This window comes from Phocoena phocoena, chromosome 1, assembly GCF_963924675.1.
Source record: "Phocoena phocoena chromosome 1, mPhoPho1.1, whole genome shotgun sequence".
NCBI lineage: Eukaryota > Metazoa > Chordata > Mammalia > Artiodactyla > Phocoenidae > Phocoena > Phocoena phocoena.
This window is the reverse complement of record NC_089219.1, coordinates 146,238,439-146,250,180: the sequence shown is the minus strand read 5'-3', so window position 1 is coordinate 146,250,180 and position 11,742 is coordinate 146,238,439.

Genomic DNA, 11,742 nt, shown 5'->3' with positions numbered 1-11,742 from the left:
CCCCCATCCATCGTGTCCAAGCCTCAGTTTCCCCAGCTGTAAAATGGAGATAATCTAGTAATTGTGATGAAAAATGTGAACTATGACATGTTATAGCCAATACAGAGTCTAATGGAGAGTAAAGGCTCAATAAATGCTCGTTGTCCTGTGGCCTCCACCCTCTTCTCCCCACTTCCCTCACTCCAGACCCCTCACATACCAAGCCAAGGTTAAGGATGCAGCCCACAGTGAGAGCAGGGTCACATCTGTGGGACCTTCACTGCCCCACACGCCCCTGAATCTTCGAGGCTGCTCTCCTTGGCTTGGGCTGATGTCCACGGACTCGGTGGCCCAGAAATCATGGGCTACACCAAGGCTTGGCAACTGGGTGTCTGCCCCCCTGCGCCCTCCGGCAGCCTGAGCTGTCCCCACGGTCATCGCCCTAGGCCTTGGCACTGTATGGGCAGATGATGTGAGCCCAAGCTTGCCCGGAGTTTGCCAGCCTCACGGCACTCCTGCCAGCCTGCCCCTGCCCCTGGGCCCAGCCAAGTTTCACCTGGGCAGGCTGTGTTCCCACTTCTGCACCTCAACCTGCCCAGAGGGGACGGCTGCTGAGGGTGAGGGGAGATGCTTGGGCCAGAGCTGCCCGACAGGCTGGTGTGGTGGGAACGCTAGGTCTCTTCTGGGCTCTTGCCACCCCAAGCCTGGCATCCAGCCCCAAGCTGGCTGCCCGCCAGCTTCCTGCGTCTCGTTTGCTTATCGCTATTTGTTTTGGAGGCTTCTGGGAGGTGAGTCTCCACCTGAGGGAAATCTTTGACTCTGGGGACTTGTGATGGCCGAGACTTTGAACTCTCAAGAAAGCCCAGCACACAGCTGGTCACCTCAGGCCTGGGGGTGGGGACACACTTGACCTCAGGGCCGTTGCTGTGGCAGCAGGCTCCTTGCACGCTTCTCCAAAGTAGCACACGAGCAGAAGAAGCTGAGCCCTCCCAAGAGCTCATCCATGGGACCTGCCCGAAGCAGCTCCATCCAGGCACCAGCGTTGCGTGCGTCTCTTTCTGAAAAGAGAAATTGTAAGCATTTTGTATTCTTCCCACAATTCATTTGGATTTGTTTTACTATAAAAGGAGCACCTAGAGGAAGATAATTCAAGTAAATTGTGGACATGTTCCTGTGATGACCCATTAGCAGAAACCCCAAACTTACCCCAGTTTGAGAGGCAAGGGTGAAGAAGTATCTTTTGTAAAATCTCTGCTCGATAAATAACTTTTAAAAGCACAAATCAGCCATTAAAAAGAGTGAAATAATGCCATTTGCAGCAACATGGATGGACCTAGAGATTGTCATATTGAGTGAAGTCAGACAGAGAAAGACAAATATGGTGTGGTATACCTTATATGTGGAATCTAAAAAAAAAAAAGAAAAAAATGATACAAATGAACTTGTTTACAAAACAGAAACAGACCCACAGACTTAGAGAAGGAACTTATGGTTACCAGGAAGGAAGGGTGGGGGGAGAGGGAGAGTTAGGGCGTTTGGGATTGACATGTACACACTGCTGTATGTAAAATGGATAACCAGCAAGGACCTGCTATATAGCACAGGGAACTCTGCTCAATATTATATAACAACCTAAATGGGAAAAGAATTTGAAAAAGAATAGATACATGTATATGTGTAAATGAATCAATTTGTTGTACACCTGGAACTAACACAACAGTGTTAATCAACTATATTCCAATATAAAATAGAAAGTTTTTAAAAATGTGGTAGAATCATAAAAGAAGCAGGTTTAACATAGTGAATTTGCAAAGAATAAAGGAAAAAAAAACCTCGTTATTCCCTTCACAGAGATAACTGTTTTGGTGTATATTTTGCTAGGTTCAAGCTACCATACTATGTACACTATTGAATACTTCGGTTCATGGTTAGCATTCCAACCTAAGCATTTCCCCAAATCAATCAATGTTCACTGAGAGAATTGAAAAAATGTTAATGGCTGCATAGAGTCCACCATGTGGTTGAACAAGTTTTTTTATCCATTCCCTTTTTCACATTTAGGTTGTTTCTACTTTTTGCTCCTATAAAAAAATGTTTAATAAACGTCTTCGCACATTGATCTGAGAACATACTCAGGACTGACATCACAGTGGTGGAATTGCTGAGTCACAGGGCAAAAACCTTCTAAGGCTCCTGACACATCCTGCCTTTGCCGGTTTCTTCCTTTGCTTCTATGAAAACAATTCCCACCTTGAGATCAGGGAGGTTATACCTGAAATTTCAGTAATGTTATGAATTTGTCATTACATGTTTGGATTATAATCCATCTGGAGTAATCATAACACCAGTAATAATACTAGGAAATATTTATCAGGTGTGTTCTGTACTAAGAACTTGACATGCATTATCTCACATACACCTACAATTATGCTACAAGGCAGGAACTATAGCCCTTCTTACTACAAAGAAACAGAGATTTTGAATTTAATCTGGTACATGGGATGAGGTAGGGATTTAGCTTTATTTCCCCACATTACTTGAACATCATTTACTAAACAGCTAACCTTTCCCACCTGATGTGAACATCACATTCCTCACATACTACTAATTTTCTCTAATACATAGGGTCTGTTCCCGGGCTTTCTCTTCTTTTCCGTTGAGCTGCCTGTCCTGATTCCATTCCTCTCTGTATTCATCTCTGAAGCTTTATAATGTGTTTTAATATCTGGGAATGTAAATCCACACTGTTCTTTTCTTCCCCCAAATTTCATGACTCCATTTATATGTTTATTTTTCCAAGCGAATTGTTCCATGTAAATTCATGTGTCAGATTTAAAAACCAAAAAGCCTTAGATATTTTTATTAGAATTGCATAAGAGTTATAAATTTGAGCAAATGGCACTTTACAGTGATGAGTTCTCAACATGGCGTGTTTTACCACTTAGTCAATGCCCCTCGGTGTCGTTTGGCAGATTTTTTATTATGAGTATCATGCATTTCCTGTAAGCTTTACACCTTGGTGTAGCTATTGTAAATGGGACCTTTTGCATTACAGGTCTTCAAGCCTGGTGTTTGCTGCCCAGACAGTCCCAGATTCAAGGGCAACTAAACACCTGGGGACAGCCAAGTTCCCGGCCTGGCCCAGCTCCTGGCCACAACTTTGCCCAGCAAACCCCAGAACCCAGCAAGAGGAGGCTTCACTGGGTGGGTACAGCTGCAGGCAGGAGCACAGAGGGGTTTTAGCTGCTTATTTTAAAGCAGTGGTTCTTACTGTCTGGGGTCAGAGAAAGTTTGGTGAAGATTATGGACTTTATCTCAGAAAGATGCCCAAGTGCTGTCAATACTTCCTGAGGATTCATGGACCCCAAACACATCCAAGGACTGTAATTAACATCCTACATTAAAAGGTTGATCCAGCTATGAATTCCTCCAGGTGGGTGGTGCTGAGAACAAAGTGCTTGAGCCTGTGTGACCTTGGGTGAGTCACTTCCCTCTCTGAATATTTATTTTCTCCTAGAGAATCAATTAGCTGCCCAGTCCTGTGATAGCAGTGTCTGGGAATCAACTGAGCTTGTGTTTGTAAAAGTGCTTGGAAAACTGCAACTAAATGAGGAAGGTAAGAGACAACAAATGCCAGGAAAGGGAGTACGATGAAGACCAGCTCTGATGGGCAGTGAAGGCGGCTGAGTTTCTTAGAGAGCGTTATTGGCTCCCATGACACCACTGCCCCCTGTGAACTTGGCCTTCGCCCCCAGGAATGTCTGATGAAGGCCTTCAAGGCTCTCCACTTCTGAGGTTACGAGACTGTTATGCTGACCCAGCTAAAAACCGCAATTAAGTAGCTGGACGTTGGAGAAGAAGTGTCAGGGCTTGCCGTTCACGGATATCAGTACCTGGGTTGTTATAAATATTAATAATTAATCCTTTCCTGCGTGCTGGAGGCCAGCAGCCAGGAGCCTTCAAGAGGCCTTGCACAGGGTGACTGGGTGCAGGACCGGCCATCAGGTGCCTGACAGCCCTGGGCCAACCCTCCTCTCTGACCCCGCAGGGCCCCACTGTAAAATGAAGGACTATACTGCATGAAAGTGAATTCACAGCTGAAAAATTCTGCAAAATGTAGTAATACACTTACAATTATGCCTTACGAGAGACTTTAAAGGCCTTCCAAGCTGTTCTCCGGCTCCCAGCAGCTGATGCCACCAGCTTGAACTTCAGGATCCAGACCCATCAGCCTGCGTGTGTGTGTGTGTGTGTGTGTGTGTGTGTGTGTGTGTGTGTGTGTGTGTGTGTTGGGGGGGCGGGGGTGAGAATGAGGGGGGTAGGGAGGGAGAGGAGGGGAAAAGAGCAGGTCACTAGGATCCTCTTTCTAAATACAGATGGCAAAAATAAAATAAAATAAAATAAATTAAAATAAATAAATAAATACAAATGGCTGCTCCCTCCTCCCCAGGATAAATCTGGATGGGAGAGGAGACATGCCACATGGGTCTTCCATCCACACACCTCCACAGCACCAGCATCTCCAGGGCAGAGGGCAGAGGGCAGAGGGCAGGGCAGCAAGGGGATTCTCCAGAGTATTTTGAACACTCCACCTCGAACACACCCCAAGCGCTGTCCTTCTTCCAGCCTCTCCTTGGAGAGTGAGCCACACGCGGCGTGGAATGGCTCTCTGAGCTTCCCAGTACCTGGCTCAGTGGCTGGCATACAGCAGGAGCTTAATAAAGGTCTCCGAGACAAATGAATGAGGCTTTCTCCCACGCTTTGCTGAAACCTCCTCATATCCTTCCTCTGCTCCCTCTCTGACAATCCAGGTGTCTCCTCTCTGGATTTCTGCTCAAATTGGACAGACCTCCAACTGAAGCATCACCCCTCCCAGGTTTGCGGTCTCTGCTGAGTCCACGAAGACGCTGCCTGTGTGTGCACTCTCTTACAAGGCAGCAAGGACTCTATCGATCAGCATTACAGATCATCTTTGTTATGCCTGCTTAAAAAAAAGATGCGTACACCTGGCCCAGATGAGAAAAGTTGTGACCTCTGTTTCCTGTAAGGAATCTAATAAGTATTGTCACAATCTCCACCTGGTAGGGAGGGTAGTGAGAGAAACATTCACTAGGCTAATTGACTTTAATTGACTGGTTTGGGGTGAATACTCAGTGAATTCAAAGTTCAACTCTAACGAGCCATTTCGCCTCTCCCGGTGCCCTTGGTAATGAGGTGTCAGGAGTAGTAGCCCTTCTGCGTTGCTCAGGGTTCTGGTGGGGATGGATCCCCAACTGGTCCCTCCATGGCTCTCTGCTCTGGGTGATTGTCTGTCTGGTCCATGAGCTAGGATGGCCAGTCTGTCCCTGCGGTCTCAGGAACATTTCCTGCCGGCATCCATGGCGGGTGTAACCCTTGGCCTGTTCTCTTGGCACACAGACATGTTCCCAAAAGCTCTGCTGACTCTCAAAGCATGGCTGTAACTCCTATTCAGCCCAAGACCCTTGTGTAGCCCTATGGGCCCAGCCAGATTCTTTTTTATTTTTATTAAAAAATAAATTTTGGGGGGCCACACCACATGGCTTGTGGGATCTTAGTTCCCCAACCAGGGATTGAACCCAGGTCCTCGGCAGTGAAAGCACAGAGTCCTAACCACTGGACCGCCAGGGAATTCCCCCCAGCCAGATTCTTATCGGAACCCTGCCATGGGGACATGAAGCAAGCTGGGTCTCTTCCAGTCTCTTCTACATCACGTGGTGCCCAGAGCTTTGGGAATGTCAAACCGGGCACCCTCTCACCCCTGCACTGCCATAGTTCCCAGCACAGGGCTTCCTCTACTTGAAAACCCTCCCACTACCAGAGTTCTAAAAGGGGATCGGAGCCCAAAGAACCTCTGCTTTTGCCTTTCCCCTCAGTCTATTCAGCTTCCCTCCTCACTCTGGGACTTCCGCCTTGAGCAGGAAGGCCAGGACATCCCCAACCTCGGCCCATCTTCTTCCCGCAATTCCCTGACCAGGCGGGGAGGGCTATTCTTGCTTCACTTTCCGCCTTGCTACCCCTCACAGCTTTGCTGCCAGCGTGGTCCATGGACAAGCAGCATCAGTATCACCTGGGACCCTGGTAGAAATGCAGATTCTCAGGCCCCACCCAGACTTACTGAATTGGAATTTGCATTTCAACAAGATGCCCAGGTGATTTGTGTGTACATTATAGTCTGAGAAGCACAACTGCTCACATTACATCATGGGTGCTTTCTGTCTTGTTTGATGTCAGATTCTATAATTTGGTCTTCTTGGCCTGGTTCTTAACATATTCATGGGAGCTCAGCAAGTTTGGGAAATCCTTTTCCTTCTTGCTGAAACCCAGCTTCTGAATGCTGCAGACTCAAAAATCTTGCATTAGTGCCTTGGAAGTCACAAGCTGAACAGCGACTTTATCTTTCCCTCAACATTTTTTTTTTGAATTTTATTTTATTTATTTTCTTATACAGCAGATTCCTATTAGTTATCCATTTTATACATATTAGTGATGTCAATCCCAATCTCCCAAATCATCACATCATCCCTGCCGCTTTCCCCCCTTAGTGTCCATATGTTTGTTCTCGACATCTGTGTCTCAATTTCTGCCCTGCAAACTGGTTCATCTGTACCATTTTTCTACGTTCCACATATATGCATTAATATATGAAATTTGTTTTTCTCTTTCTGACTTACTTCACTCTGTATGATAGTCTCTAGATCCATCCACGTCTCAACAAATGACCCAATTTCGTTCCTTTTTATGGCTGAGTAATATTCCATTGTATATATGTACCACATCTTCTTTACCCATTCGTCTGTCGATGGGCATTTAGGTTGCTTCCATGACCTGGCTATTGTAAATAGTGCTGCAATGAACATTGGGATGCATGTGTCATTTTGAATTCTGGTTTTCTCTGGGTATATGCCCAGTAGTGGGATTGCTGGATCATATGGTAATTCTATTTTTAGTTTTTTAAGGAATGTGCAAACTGTTCTCCATAGTGGCTGTATCAATTTACATTCCCACCAACAGTGCAAGAGGGTTCGCCTTTCTCCACACCCTCTCCAGCATTTGTTGTTTGTAGATTTTTTGATGATGGCCATTCTGACCGGTGTGAGGTGATACCTCATTGTACTTCTGACTTGCATTTCTCTAATAATTAGAGATGTTGAGCAGCTTTTCATGTGCTTCTTGGTCATCTGTATGTCTTCTTTGGAGAAATGTCTATTTAGGTCTTCTGCTCATTTTTGGATTGGGTTGTTTTCTTACTATTGAGCTGCATGAGCTGTTTATATATTTTGGAGATTAATCCTTTGTCCGTTGATTCATTTGCAAATATTTTCTCCCATTCTGAGGGTTGTCTTTTGGTCTTGTTTATGGTTTCCTTTGCTGTGCAAAAGCTTTTAAGTTTCATTAGGTCCCATTTGTTTATTTTTGTTTTTATTTCCATTACTCTAAGAGGTGGATCAAAAAAGATCTTGCTGTGATTTATGTTAAAGAGTGTTCTTCCTATGTTTTCCTCTAAGAGTTTTATAGTGTCCGGTCTTACATTTAGGTCTCTAATCCATTTTGAGTTTATTTTTGTGTATGGTGTTAGGGAGTGTTCTAATTTCATTCTTTTACATGTACCTGTCCAGTTTTCCCAGCACCACTTATTGAAGAGACTGTCTTTTCTCGATTGTATATCTTTGCCTCCTTTGTCATAGATTAGTTGACCACAGGTGCGTGGGTTTATCTCTGGGTTTTCTATCCTGTTCCATTGATCTATATTTCTGTTTTTGTGCCAGTACCATACTCTCTTGATTACTGCAGCTTTGTAGTATAGTCTGAAGTCAGGGAGTCTGATTCCTCCAGCTCCATTTTTTTCCTTCAAGACTACTTTGGCTATTTGGGGTCTTTTGTGTCTCCATACAAATTTTAAGATTTTTTGTTCTAGTTCTGTAAAAAATGCCATTGGTAATTTGATAGGGACTGCACTGAATCTGTAGATTGCTTTAGGTAGTATAGTCATTTTCACAATATTGATTCTTCCTATCCAAGAACATGGTATATCTCTCCATCTGTTTGTATCATCTTTCATTTCTTTCATCAATATCTTATAGTTTTCTGCATACAGGTGTTTTGTCTCCCTAGGTAGGTTTATTCCTAGTTATTTTATTCTTTTTGTTCCAATGGTAAATGGGAGTGTTTCCTTAATTTCTCTTTCAGATTTTTCATCATTAGTGTATAGGAATGCAAGAGATTTCTGTGCATTAATTTTGTATCCTGCAACTTTACCAAATTCATTGATTAGCTCTAGTAGTATTCTGGTGGCATCTTTAGGATTCTCTGTGTATAGTATCATGTCATCTGCAAACAGTGACAGATTTACTTCTTCTTTTCCAACTTGTATTCCTTTTGTTTCTTTTTCTTCTCTCGTTGCTGTGGCTAGGACTTCCAAAACTATGTTGAATAATAATGGTGAGAGTGGACATCCTTGTCTTGTTCCTGATCTCAGAGGAAATACTCTCAGTTTTTCACCATTGAGAATGATGTCTGCTGTGGGTTTGTCATATATGACCTTTATTATGTTGAGGTAGGTTCCCTCTATGCCCACTATCTGGAGAGATTTTATCGTAAATCGGTGTTGAATTTTGTCAGAAGCTTTTTCTGGATCTATTGACATGATCATATGGTTTTTATTCTTCAGTTTGTTAATATGGTATATCACATTGATTGATTTGCATATATTGAAGAATCCTTGCATCCCTGGGATAAATCCCACTTGATCATTGTGTAAGATCCTTTTAATGTGTTGTTAGATTCTGTTTGCTAGTATTTTGTTGAGGATTTTTGCATCTATATTCATCCGTGATATTGGTCTGTAATTTTCTTTTTTTGTAGTATCTTTGTCTGGTTTTGGTATCAGGGTGATGGTAGCCTCATAGAATGAGTTTGGGAGTGTTCCTTCCTCTTCAATTTTTTGGAAGAGTTTGAGAGGATGGGTGTTAGCTCTTCTCTAAATGTTTGATAGAATTCATCTGTGAAGCCATCTTGTCCTGGACTTTTGTTTGTTGGAAGATTTTTAATCACAGTTTCCATTTCATTACTTGTGATTGGTCTGTTCATATTTTCTATTTCTTCCTGGTTCAGTCTTGGAAAGTTATACCTTTCTAAGAATTTGTCCATTTCTTCCAGGTTGTCCATTTTATTGGCATAGAGTTGTTTGTAGTAGTCTCAAGATGATTTGTATTTCTGTGGTGTCTGTTGTAACTTCTCCTTTTTCATTTCTAATTTTATTGATTTGAGTCCTCTCCCTCTTCTTCTTGATGAGTTTGGCTAATGGTTTATCAATTTTGTTTATCTTCTCAAAGAACCAGCTTTTAGTTTTATTGATCTTTGCTATTGTTTTCTTTGTTTCTATTTCAGTTATTTCTGCTCTGATCTTTATGTTTTCTTTCCTTCTGCTAACTTTGGGCTTTGTTTGTTTTTCTTTCTCTAGTTCCTTTAGGGGTAAGGTTATATTGTTTATTTGAGATTTTTCTTGTTTCTTGAGGTAAGCTTGTATTGCTATAAACTTCCTTCTTAGAACGGGTTTTGCTGCATCCCAGAGGTTTTGGATCATCATGTTTTCATTGACATTTGTCTCTAGGTATTTTTTGATTTCCTCTTGGATTTCTTCAGTGATCTCTTGGTTATTTAGTAACGTATTGTTTAGCCTCCATGTGTTTGTAGTTTTTACATTTTTTCCCCTGTAATTGATTTCTAATCTCATAACATTGTGGTCAGAAAAGATGCTTGATATGATTTCAATTTTCTTAAATTTACTGAGGCTTGATTTGTGACCCAAGATGTGACCTCTCCTGGAGAATGTTCCGTGTGTACCTGAGAAGAAAGTGTAATTTGCTGTTTTTGGATGGAGTGTCCTATAAATATCAATTAAATGTATCTGGTCTATTGTGTCATTTAAAGCTTGTGTTTCCTTATTAATTTTCTGTGTGGATGATCTGTCCATTGGTGTATGTTAGCTGTTAAAATCCCCCACTATTATTGTGTTACTGTTGATTTCCTCCTTTATAGCTGTCAGCAGTTGCCTTATGTATTGTGGTGCCTCCTATGTTGGGTGCATATATGTTTATAATTGTTATTTCTTCTTCTTGGATTGATCCCTTGATCATTATGTAGTGTCCTTCCTTGTCTCTTGTAGCATTCTTTATTTTAAAGTCTATTTTATCTGATATGAGTATTGCTACTCCAGCTTTCTTTTGATTTCCTTTTGCATGGAGTATCTTTTTCCATCCCCTCACTTTCAGTCTGTATGTGTCCCTAGGTCAGAAGTGGGTCTCTTGTAGATGCATATATATGGGTCTTGTTTTTGTATCCATTCAGCAAGGCTGTCTTTTGGTTGGAGCATTTAATCCAGTCATGTTTAAGGTAATTATTGATATGTATGTTTCTATGACCATTTTCTTAATTGTTTTGGGTTTGTTTTTGTAGGTCCTTTTCTTCTCTTGTGTTTCCCACTTAGCGAAGCTCCTTTAGCATTTGTTGCAGAGCTGGTTTGCTGGTGCTGAATTCTCTTAGCTTTTGCTTGTCTGTAAAGCTTTTGATTACTCCATCGAATCTGAATGAGATCCTTGCCAGGTAGAGTAATCTTGGTTGTAGGTTCTTCCCTCTCATCACTTTAAATATGTCATGCCACTCCCTTCTGGCTTGTAGAGTTTCTGCTGGGAAATCAACTGTTAATGTTATGGGAGTTCCCTTGTATGTTATTTGTCGTTTTTCCCTTGCTGCTCTCAATAATTTTTCTTTGTCTTTAATTTTTGCCAATTTGATTACTATGTGTCTCGGTGTGTTTCTCTTTGAGTTTATCCTGTATGGGACTCTCTGCCCTTCCTGGACTTGGGTGGCTATTTCGTTTCCCATGTTAGGGAAGTTTTCAACTATAATCTCTTCAAATATTTTCTCGGGTCCTTTCTCTCTCTCTTCTCCTTCTGGGACCTCTATAATGCAAATGTTATTGCGTTTAATCTTGTCCCAGAGGTCTCTTAGGCTGTCTTCATTTCTCTTCATTCTTTTTTCTTTATTCTGTTCTGCAGAAGTGAATTCCACCATTCTGTCTTCCAAGTCACTTATCCATTCTTCTGCCTTAGTTATTCTGCTATTGATTCCTTCTAGTTTATTTTTCATTTTAGTTATTGTATTGTTCATCTCTGTTTGTTTGTTCTTTAATTCCTCTAGGCCTTTTTTAAACATTTCTTGCATCTTCTCGATCTTTGCTTCCATTCTTTTTCCAAGGTCCTGGATCATCTTCACTATCATTATTCTGAATTCTTTTTCTGGAAATCCCCTATCTCCACTTCATTTAGTTGTTTTTCTGGGGTTTTATCTTGTTCCTTCATCTGGCACATAGCCCTCTGCTTTTCATCTTGTCTCTTTCTGTGAATGTGGTTTTTGTTCCACAGGCTGCAGGACTGTAGTTCTTCTTGCTTCTGCTGTCTGCTCTCTGGTGGATGAGGCTATCTAAGAGGCTTGTGCAAGCTTCCTGATGGGAGGGACTGGTGGTCTCTCTCAACATTCTTACTGTAACAGGCCTGATCCTCCCCAAGGCATGCTTCATGAAAATAGGGGTGGGGAAAGAGGCAAAGTTACAGGACTGTGAAAGAGAAAACACACTATTTCAAAAACTGCTCTACCAGTTATCACAGCTTTCACTGAATCAAGCTTTGGTGATGCCAGCATCCCACATGTGGGGTAGAGGGTCCTCTTCACAAGGGTGCAAAG